Source organism: Cryptomeria japonica, chromosome 10, assembly GCF_030272615.1.
Source record: "Cryptomeria japonica chromosome 10, Sugi_1.0, whole genome shotgun sequence".
NCBI lineage: Eukaryota > Viridiplantae > Streptophyta > Pinopsida > Cupressales > Cupressaceae > Cryptomeria > Cryptomeria japonica.
In genome coordinates, this window is record NC_081414.1 from 645,880,318 (window position 1) to 645,891,914 (window position 11,597).

Genomic DNA, 11,597 nt, shown 5'->3' on the forward strand with positions numbered 1-11,597 from the left:
AGAAATACTCCTCTCCAAGCAAAGAGGAAAACCAAAGAACAATTATTCTCACATAAGAATAACTCCATGCAAGAAAGGAGATCTAATAATGAATAATTTACAAAGATAGAGATAAATCCATAGAAAGAAGAAGGAAAGTGAACTTCGTGTTGCTACCCCAAGGTATTTTAAAATTTAAATAATACCACCACAAATGATAAAGAGCCCCCAATTAAGTTGGCTACTTATGTCATAGGGTGATGAGCAACATGAAGAGAAAATAAGTGCTAAGGTACTATGTTTTTGCCAAGAAATACAACTAGATCTATTGTAAGACAAATTTGTGCAAGATCATATTTCTTTTGAACAAATTTCTTAAATGAATGACATTTTCCAAGAGAATGTGAATATGAATCATGAAAAATGCAATATTTGTCACCTTTCACTTGCTCAAGATTGTTGTTTTACTATTTAGGAGGAAAGGAAATGTTCCTATCATATTTCAATATCCAATAGATTCTTGTAGCCAGTCTTTCGGGATGATAAATATGTTTTAATTCATCTTCTTGACATGGAGGAGAAAATTTGTTAGAAGAAGAAGGACCATTATCCACGATTCTAATTTCTCCATTGTCTATGCCTTCTTGAATAGATTTCTAAAAATCAGGGCAATCATCGGTATTGTGATCATGGGTTTGATGAAATGAGAAAAAAGGATGTTTTGAAGAAGAAGCATTCTTGCGAGATCTTATCATTTGGTTTCTTTGGAGATGGTTTTTAAATTTTTGGAGCCTAAGGAGTTCATCTATAGGGAGAGGAGTCTTGTTTCCTGGGCCTTCTATAGAAGGTTGTGTGGGAGGGTTTATAGGGACACAAATTCCTTGTTCAAACTTTCTAAAACCTTGTTTTGTTATTATATGAAAGCCACAACTATAATAATATTGAAAATGACTAGGTGGTGGGATTTCTTTGAAATCTGATGTGTAAGGGGGAATAAAAGGATTTGTAGATGAAGAAGGAATATCATGTGAAAGGATACTCTCCTTTATTTCATAATGCTTATCCTTTTTGGGAGATTGGGTCCATAAACATCTTCATCATCTAAAGGGTCATTTTTACTTATTTATATGTGAGGGGAAAGATCATGAATAAATTGCATAACATCATCCTCTCTACATATATTTTGATGTTGAAAATAGGTCCTAGTAGAATAAGGAGGGTCTAAAGATATAAAAATGTTAATAGTTTTATGTTGCCCCCGTTGCTCAAGGGTATGTGTATGAGAAGAAGATGGGCCCATGTTGCTTTCCAATTTTTTCTCTCTTTTAAAAAGATCACTGGTTGAAACATTAGCTCTCATCTCATTCCTAGGAGAAGAACAAGGATTAGGATCTCTAAGATTGGGATCTACACAATCCTTAAGGTGAGTAACATATGAAATTCATTTTGTTAATAACATCACCATAATGCAACATAAATGATATAGGAAAGCTTTGAGATTAAAAGGAAATGACTTTGAAATCCTAACAACACAATATGACCAAGTGCTATGAATGAAAAGAAGCAACATGAGATGAAAGAATCCATTATCCAACACATGATTGTAATAAATATATGTTAAAAAATATGTAACCATATGTGAAATAGAAAAGAAATATAATCCATTGATTGCCATTGAAAGTGTCTTAATTAAAATCTTAATTTGGTGAATAAGAAGATCTAAAATTAGGACCCTTCTATGATAATTAATTTAAAAGTTGAGAGTATTGAAATTTTGAATTTGTTTTCAACCTTAAGAGGTGTAAAAAATGATAAAGTATGCCAATTTCTTGGATTTAAGCAAAAAAATACAGTCAATTCTAAGTCTCAAAATCTCGAGAAAAAAGCTAGGGACCATGTGCAAGTTGTACACGGTCCAACCAACTTTTTTTGAAATTTTCAGGGATGATAGAAATTATGATTTTATTGCAGAAATCCAAAAAAATAGCTGATTTGGAGATGTCTAGATAGGTCAAATTAGCAGTCAAAGATCGAAATAGGAGATTCTTAACAATTAGGGTTTTGTTGTTTAACCACTTAATTTTTAGAATGAAAAGACAGATTTGAATTGCAATTTTGAAATATAAATCAAATCTAAAACAAGCAACTAAAATGCTATATTTCACAAGCTTAATGTTCTCAAAATGAAAAATTAGGGTTTTTATGCAATTAACCTCTAAAATTTGCAAAAAGATCAAACTTGGAAATGAAAATTTGAAATTCAAATTGCAATTATTCAGATCTAACCATAAGAAAATAGAATTAAGATGTAAGACGTCGAGTTCACCAAAATGTAAAGTGAAAAATTGGATCCTAGTGGTTCCCCACCTAGGAGAGAGAAAGGAAACCACTAGGATTATTTTCACTTAGGAGATACTTTACATTCAAAAGAGGGGTTGAATCCACTTGATCCAAATCCAAGGGAAATAAGGATGTGAATGCCAAGTGGATTGCAAGGGGTTGGAATGTAATTCACCCTCTTTTGTAAATAGATATGTTGACTTGATGACTATGTAGAAAAGCAAGACAAAATGGATGAAATAAGGAGCTACTGATTTGGGATCTCACTATAACTTTGGATCTAAGATATTTAAACTGATACAAATCTGCCTTCCAAATTTGGAGAAAAAAATTTGGGATCGTGTTGAAGTTGCACGCGGTCCTCCGAAATATTTGAGTCGAAAAGGGTTTTTTCATCTCTGAAAATGAAGCCTAAACCTGCAATTACAGTCGCGCACTTACAACCTACACATAGAAAAGAAGGGAAGAAGGGTTGTGGATAGGGGTTTTCCTTAGTCAAACCCTGGTTGAGGAATCAACCTTGAAAGAAAGTAATTGCGAATACTTAAATGTGAATAATGGAAGTGTATACCTTGTAGATCTGCAATTTGTTGATGATGGTTGCTTTGCTTCTTGAATGTAATCACAAGTATTGAATGAAATGGCATGTAACGTGACAAAACCCTAACACACATACATGCTTGCAAATGAATCTTGTAATGTTGCTCCAATGGATGAATGAAGAAGACACATGAAGAAGGAGATGTTTGAAGACTTGAACGCTTGATGACGATAATGGAGACCTTCCACTTGTTTACCCAATTTCACTTATCTTCGCTTATTCTCTTTTTGTTCCTTCACCAAATGAGGGAATTAAGTCTCCTTTTATACTTTCCTAGGAGGGTTAATTTTCATCTCACCAAAGGTCAACATAGGGGAAATTAAATCCCGAAGAGTAGATTAGGGCGAAGTGTCAAATGGACCCATTTTAGGGCCACCCAAAGAGGGAGGACAATCCTATCCTATTTTGGGGCCTAGATAGGGTCACAGGGTAATGTTAGGGTTGACACAGGAGGAGATCCAGAAGAATGATGCAGAGAGGGACTCCAATTGAGTAGGGAAATGTAGTCACTAGGGTGAGGACCTAAAACACAATGAAAATTGCAAGGGTCACAATTTTATGTCGCTAAAATATGATAAATTTGATGTTATGGTTAAGGTATATGATGGTATCTCTTGCCCTACTACTGATTCTATCACCCTACCCATTGATATTAGTACTAACTGCTTAGATGTCACCTTTGTTGTTAAATTCCTACATCAGATCAATTTTGTGTGAATTTGGGACATACTTGGTTCTCTTTTTTATTTTTTTTGATACCTAAGCCGTATTTTATTGATAAAAAATGTTACAATCTCCTCTTAGTGTGGGTTTCGGTAGGAAAGAGCAGAGAGGAGAAAACCTTCAGCCTTGCCTGGGACCATCGGTCTAGTCAAACTAACAATGTTTAAACATACTTGGTTCTCTTTTATGAAAGTTATCCCTTCTACAATTCATAAATGTTTGAAATTACCTCATAATGGCACTAATATAACAATTAATCATAGGATTTACAAAACCACTATGAAGCATGGAAATTTCACTCTTGGTTATTTTTGGCCTAAACAACTTGAGCCTCATAAGCCTCAAAATGACATACTTATCTTATCTTGTCAAAAATAAAAAATAAAGAGATGATCATAGCCTTGAGTACACCTAGAGACCCTACACCCATGGATATTCCTTCTTCTCATAATGGACCTGGTATTCTTCCTACTCCCATTCCTCCTATATATGCCTCAGTCCCACCTCCTATGTCCTACAAAAGAAAGTGCTTGGCATCAAGTATCTATCAACCTATTAGGGTTCCTTCCATTCCTCCCCCTACAAGGGAAGAAAAAAAGCCTATTAATTGATCCGCAACCTTCACAAGCCTTGACTAAAACTAAAATTAATCATTGTGCGAGAGAACATAAATGAAGACATCATGCTAAGTCTTGCGAACTTTCTTCCCAAACCATTTCCTCCCCAAAGACACCAAACATTGACTTGGTCCCATTTGTCCAACCTTCACCTAATCGTAGGGAGTAAGTTCAACTCAAATCACCTAAATTGAAAATGCTTGAGAAAAATGATGGTTCAACTTCTTTTTGTGTTAAAGATTCTATTTTTATTAATATAGATGATGATATGGATAATGATCATGTTGTTCATGCTAACAATGTTTATTCTAATGATTCTGAAGATATGTATGAGCTTGTTGAAATTAATCATGAATTATCTTCACATTTTCAAAAGAATTAATTCTAGCTCCTAGTGACAAATAAAGTGATTTATCCTTAGAGCATGGTCCTTGTTTGGAACTTGCATTAGCTCCATATATTGTGGTAAAAGTGGATCCTCTTGCATCTTGTCCACCATCCCTAGATGATGTTAAGAAAGATTGATAGGCAGATGATTTTCTTGACTAGCTTCATTTGTGGCATGGATTCTCTTTTGTGTGTTTACTTGTCCGGATGTACTTCCTCATGATGTGTTGCTTGACATGTTTTTGTGTTATGTTAGGTTCTCTTCGGATGACCCTTGTTACTCTATTGGTGCAAGGTAATAAAGAGGTTGAATCCGTTGTGACATGTCTATTTGTATTTCAATTCTTTTGGATGTTGTATCTATGTTATAAATGTGTCTTGTGTTGTCTACTTAGAGACTGAGTTCTTTTTTTGGTCACTTCCATGTTGACTCAAAAAGACATTTGTTCAATATCATTTGTTCTCTTCTTCCATTGTGTGCATAGTTACACTACCTCTAGGAAATGAGGTCAATTCAATACAATTATTCTAGATATACATTATTTATCATAAGAGCATACTAACCCTAGAGTTAGTGGATCCCTTATGTGCTTTTTCATATATGTTTTGTGACCATTATCCTTTGATTTTTCCTTTCTTGGGAGCATCTTATTGTGGTAACGTTCTTGTCTTTTGAATATATGCTACCTTAAAGAAATTGCTCTTGACAAGGTGTATGGAATCGCTTCAATGTGAGGGCATACACTTTTCTCAATGTTACACTTTATACACACACCATGGCATGTTTTAGATACTCAAGTTATTTTGCAAACTTATCCTTTTTCTTTGTAATTTGGTATTTTTATTTTTCATGATTCATAGTAAGCAAATTTTACTAGGCCAGTGTAGTCATGCTCTCTCTTTCCCTTTCATATGCTATCCCTTTTATCTTGATATTAGAGTAGTGAGATCCTAAAGTTCTTGGGGGCTTGGTGTGTCTCATCTCTTTGATATCTTGGTGAAATATTTTTAATGTAAATTTGTACTTTATTGTGATTATGTTTAGATTCATACTCCCACTAAAGTGGGGGCTAAATGAAGTGTCATAAATTGTATCAGCATATAATTTCATCCTCAAATAGACCTCACCTTGGTGCTTCATCTTTTGATGCTCAATGACTATTTTGATTCTAATCACGCCACCTCACAAAAGTGCAATTTCACCATCTTCCCTTCCTTCTCCCCAAATCCGAGTCTTAATTCTCAGGTTCAAGGAGTTGTGTGCCCTAGTCCTAGGTCACGAATAGGGAACCCAATGCCCCAATCCTCTCAATTAAAAACCAAATTTGGTTCTTACAATGGTCACATCAAGTGAGTGGTAAATTGGATCCCATGTCGACCTACTCTGAAAATTCAAATAATTTCAGCTAGTGAAGTATAAAAGGAGGTCTACCCCTCTCATTCAAAATATAACGAAACCTAAGAAAAATAAAGATCCTAATTACACTCTAGCAAATGAGCAAGCAATCACACATTCATCAAGCATTGGAGAAGAAGTGAAGTCAAGTGCAAGCATCAAAGATGGCATCCATGATCAACCTTCTATGAAGACATTTTGCAAGACATCCTAAAACCATTGCATGAGGATTCAAGAAAACTTCATCAAGGTATACATTTTAATTACAAGCATTTCATTTCAAATCCAACCTTTCCCTCAAAAGGAAATCATCTTGTTGCAATTTTCCATTACAATTAGTACTTCAATTTCAAGGTTAATTCCTAAATTGGGGTTTGACCCAAGGCAAACCCCCATCCACAACCTTTTTCCTCCCTTTCTATGTGTGGGGAATTGACTCAAGATCCATACTTAGAAATTCTGATAGAGTTGACAACAATGAATAGGTTCATCTTTTAATGAAGCTAAAGTCATATGACCAAGGTGAATCTCTACTACCTGGTCCTAGTAAATTAGACCAAACTTTCAGGAACAAGTTCTAATTCTCTCCTTCTACCCAAATACATACATGTGGCTCTATTGGATATCCACATCATTCTATTTTCCTCAATTTACTTTAATTTATCAAATACGTGCCCTAGATTCAACTATACAATTTCAATTGCATTTTCAACTCAAACAAAAGGGGAATAAGACTTCAATCAACATTCAACCTTCTTCATAATAGAATTGAGGTTGAATCTATTGTGTTTATCCTATTTTAATGTGATGCATGTGAAAGTTAGGACATTTCCTAGTTTACAAAGCATAACTTGAGAAACCCTAATTTTCCATACGAAATAGGTATGACCCTTAATAACATAGTGTTCTAATAAAAAAAATATTCAAACATGTATATGTTCTTAACAATCCTTGTGTATATTTCTATTCCTTTTATTTCTCCTATTAAGGTGAAAAAAAATAAAGGCTATTTGAATATAGCCATTAAATCTTGTATGTCTTAAATGAATTATTTTAAAATATAAGGGAATAGTAATAAATTTTACAAATTTATGATTAACTGGCCATTGTTGAAATTATTTATGGCAGGTGTCCGCTAATTTTAAAATTTAAATCTAAAAAGGTCAAATTCATAGGCCCAAGGTTGAGCACATGACCACCAACTTTACCAAGAACCAAAAAACTAGGCGAAATAATGTGAGAAACATATGTCTAGGAATATGTGTATAGACATGGGTAATTAAGTATGGGTATAGAGAAAATATATGGGAATGCATGAACATACGTGTACTGTCGACCCTTGACTTAGACTTGTCTTGACTAGAGTTGACTTTTAATTCATGCATGATAGACATTATTGGGAATAGGCTATTTCAAATGATTTATATGATGTTGATACTATCATTATTGATCGTGTGATTTATTAGACACTATATACTTATTATGTGATTGGTTATCAAAAGATTATATTGATCATGTGATTTGATGAGCATAAGTGTTGATGGATTTTACATGCCTAACTATAATCATGAATTATACTAATCATGCACTTGGTGATGGTTTTATGTACTGACCATATTTAATGATTATCTATGATGAGTTGATCTTATGGTATGTTTGATTGTTGTATGACTGTCTTTGAGATAGAGACAATGCCACATCACTCATTGCGAGTGATATGTGTCATTGTGATTCTCTAACCCTTGTCTGTTATAATATATATGCATATGTCGTATCATTGCTTTGTGGATGCAGGACTTGCAGGTACCAGACACCGACTCCACCTGGCTCCACATATCTGAGCGTGTCTTTAAATCCCAATGGTATGTGGTTTGGAGTTGACACAGGTTCCCCACACATACTCTAGGTCTAAGTTGTTCACTGTGAATCGTCAACATTTTGGCGCAAGTCACCATGTCAGTTAGTAAGCTTGGTTTCTTCTGTGTTGTGAGTATGTTAGTATTGGTTGGTTAATCCTATTATGTTGAGATTGATTATTTGATTATCGATGCGAGATTAAATAGTTAATAATGTTTATTTTAATTATTTTGATTAATAGCGATTTGATTATTTGATTATCTAATGTTTAATTTAATTTATTGGATCCTTGTCTTTTGGGTATTTAATTACTTGATATTTAATGTTTATTTATTCTAATGATGATTTGATATTTATTGTTTAGTGTGGTTTTATATTTATTTGTGATTTGACCTTTTTATTGGTATTTAATTATTTATTTATTTAATTGCCTATGGTTTAATATTTATTTGATATTTAATGTTTATTTGGTTCTTTAATTCATTTATGAGCGTTTGGTTTATTTAATTTAATTTTCCCATTTGATTTATTTAATCATGGCCCATGTTTTATTTATTAGTTTGACTTTTATATTAAGTGGGTTGTATAAATTCACTCTATAATAAAATAATAAAACATTCCCACCAAATTGTAAAAGCATGATTTATATTTATCTTACTTACCCTCCTTTTTATTGGTTGAATTTGAAAAGGGAGGTAAAATTATATTATATGGTGGGGTTGGTAAAATATATTATAGATTAGAATATTTTGATTGGCCGAGATTGAGGCTAGGGTTTTTGGTTATTGTTTGGCTTTTTATTTTCATTCCCGTGATGTGTTTCAGGTTGGCTTCTTCTTTTGCAAAAATATTCTCTGCAAGAGTTTCTTTTGGGTTTTGGCTTGGATTGTTGCAGGAGCTTGTTGGTTTTTGGCTTTTGGATTTGGGGAGCTCTTCTTCAGCTTCTTCCATCACACGGGTTGTAGGTTGGAGATGTATTCCTCTTTTTGTATTTTGTTTTACAGTTTTCCTGTATCCTCCGAGTCTGTAGATTTAATGTGTGAGCCTTGGAAAATAAATCTATAGTTTGTATAGTATGGAGGGAAATATGTGAATGCATAAATTTGTTGCAAGGCTTCATTCTATAGTTTGTGGGAAATATTTATATTTCTGGGATTGTTGAGAGTCTTTTGGAGTCTTTCTAAGTCTGTGTCGAAAATGGAGTTTTGATTGAATCTTGGTTTTTAAGTGTTTGTTATTTATTTCATTTATGCCCTTTAATTCTATTATTCTGGGCGACTCTGTGCATATATTTTTCGAAAAGCTTAATGTTTTAAGTTTGATTTTTAATCTCTGCCAAAAATTCTATATTTTTTGGTCCTTTTATGCAAAAGCGTTGATTCTGCATATGCATTGTCCTTTGTTGCATATGTGTTGTCCTTTCATGTATTTGTGCTATTCTTTGTTGCATATGTGTTGTCCTTTCATGTATTTGTGTTGTCCTTCGTTGCTTTTGCGTTGTCCTTTTATTCATTTGCACTATCCTTCGATGTATATGCGTTGTCTTTTGGGCAAAAGCATTGTCTTAAACTACACAGGCACTAAACTATTAAACACAGGCGCTAACCTGTAATGCAAAAGCGCTAAACTTCAATGCAAAAGCATTGTTCTGCCTGTCTTTGGTGTTTTCACTGTTTTTCCAGTCAAATTTGGATTCTTGAGTTTGGTTTCATTCCAGAGGCTTTTTGGGATTTTTGTAGACATTTTCCAGCTACTGTTATTTATTAGCTTGATGCAATTTTATGTTTTATATGTTGAAAACTGTAATGCCCCGCCAGGAAACCCCAAAGGGATAAGCCAAAATTACAAGAATAGAGTGCAAAATTTTTTTATTTTATTTTTTAAAGTTACAACACAAGATGCAACAAGATAAAAAAGATTCAGATTACATAGCGGAAGACTTCAACTAACTCCTAAAGAGTTTCCCAACGAGATTACTTAAATTTCACAAATCAATTTACTCACACAATTGATCCAATAAGCTAAATATCTTAGTAACGAGATAATTCAAAATCAGGATAATTTCTTTCAAAGGACGGAAATGTAAATCACAACAAAGATTCATCATTGAGTTCCATTCATAATCCTCATTCAAGCTTTTCATTTAAAATTATAAACCATACATCTAACATTCTAATACACTAGGATTTTATCATAGCATAAGAGATCTTTCCAAGCATATTTAAATTTCCTTAGCAACAACTGAATATAATTCATTACTCTAAGATTCATTATTCCATATTCCAACTTATTGCATTAAAAGGACGATATCACACATGCATTACGATAAATCGCATCTCAACCAATTATGCATTCGATCCACATGGCATTCAAAATAGAACTGAATAAAAGCATCTAAAGTTAATTCCCATTTATCCACTTAACCATTTTAACATAAGCTAAACATACATGATAAAGCTGAATAAAGGAAACATAAGAGAATACATCACATAACACCATAATGATCTCGGAGTTCACCCCTAAAGGGCTACATCTCCGGGTCTGCGCAACTGCAAGACCCCTCTGATAATTAATAAAGTTAAGAAGTACAAGAGGTTACACTATACAATCCAGCCATCAAGGCGATACATAAACAATATACAAGCGACCACATCGGTCAATAATACATAAACGATCCTTACAAAGAACAGGATCCAGCTGAACATAATCAAGCTAATACAAAGGTCCAGAAGAGCATCCATAAAACTGAGCCATCACCACCCAAGGTTTGACATGAAACCGACACTCACAAGGGCAGCGACAAAGGACGACTCACAAAGGTACTCAAAACAGGACAAAACGACAACACACTAGCGAACGTAGGGACAAGTGTCATCACACAACCTGGTATGGATACCATGGCAAGTCTTCATAGGTCCCAACCCATACACTAGTAACCCTGGCAACCTAATCCGAACTTCCGGCCCATCCAAGCCTCATGTGGACCCACACATCCTCTCGTGAAGACAAGGAAGGTGGTTTGCCATTTCAGGCCTTCTCACAGCATGTCGAGTCTATGCTAGCACTCGTCCCATGTGTGAGGCACATTATCTTATTTATAAATTATTTTCTAATCTACTTAGGTTATCACTTATTAGACTCACTTTCAACGGGTTACCCAGCAGCCACTTTGGGCGCGGCCCCCAATCGAAAGCCACTTTCCCATACGACACTAGACTAACTCAGACAAACTCAACCACGGAATACACATGGTAAGACGAACGAAGTTCAAGAAGAGAGATACAATCATTTGGTCAAACACGACTCAAAGGTAATCACTTACTGACGGTACTCTAACTAGAGACCTGACAACTAAGGTTAACCACGAATCATTATTCGACTCACTCAAAGAGGATTTAACCAACTAAGACAACATCACAATACAACAGTCAACTCGGAATCGAGGACTGAAACAGGAACACCAAATCAATCCATACGACAGGGTCCTTTAAACAAAGCAAAACATGCCATTTCATAATTAAAGTGAATACAGTAATTAAACTCGCAAGGCAATAATCAGAAAAGACAATATTTCCTCAAATTGATTTAATCATTAAAATCGATCAAGTTTTCTACATGATCTAAAACAGATTTCAGTTATCTACCTCAACTAGGGATAAGTTGTTCTTGGTTTTCTAACTCTTGAAAGTTCAAAGCA